The sequence below is a fragment of the Arachis ipaensis genome, chromosome B04, assembly GCF_000816755.2.
Source record: "Arachis ipaensis cultivar K30076 chromosome B04, Araip1.1, whole genome shotgun sequence".
NCBI lineage: Eukaryota > Viridiplantae > Streptophyta > Magnoliopsida > Fabales > Fabaceae > Arachis > Arachis ipaensis.
Window position 1 is genome coordinate 121451902 of NC_029788.2, and position 808 is coordinate 121452709.

Below are 808 nucleotides of genomic sequence, written 5' to 3' on the forward strand. Positions count from 1 at the left end.
TAATTTTTTTCTGAATTTTTTTATTAAATAAAAACAATCTTCACTCTTTAGTCTTTATTATGATATTATCCTAAACTTTTCTCTAATATTTGTTAGTTTGACTTTTTAAAAAGTAGAATGCCATTTGATATCTCAAAACTAATTTAATACAAAACTGGAAATTATTACGTTTCCTTCTTCCCGAAGATACATATTTATATAATGAAGTTGATGGTGATTTGAAGATTTAAATCATAAATAATAATCATACACCTCATTGAATTATTGAAACCTTTTAGCCTGCCAAGTGAAAGGATTGTAACCAACGATTTCGTTACTTCCAGTACTTACCTCCATATATATATCTTGGGAAAAAATGGTGCACTCTATCTATATTATCTATGTAAAAGAGATAAATTATCCTAGTTAATAAGAAAATAACATGAGAATTCTCAATATGTCACATATATGATGCGCGACATATTGATATTTATTTTTTAATAATCTTAGACATTTAAATACTGACGATCTTCTAATAGACAATAGAAGATCATAATCCCTTCAAATTTCATAACACATTTAATAGTTGTATTATGTATCAGAGATTATCATTAATTTAATTGGCTAAAATTTTTCTAACTAACTTAAAAATACTGTGTTCAACTTATACCTCTCCATTCACCCAATATAGTTTGTAAGGCATTTTACTAATAATAAATAATTTAGAACCACTGTATATGTCTTATACCTCCCCATTTACTCAATATATTTTTATATTTTATAACATATTTTATTAATGAACTTTTAAAAATTATACTTTAAAAATTTT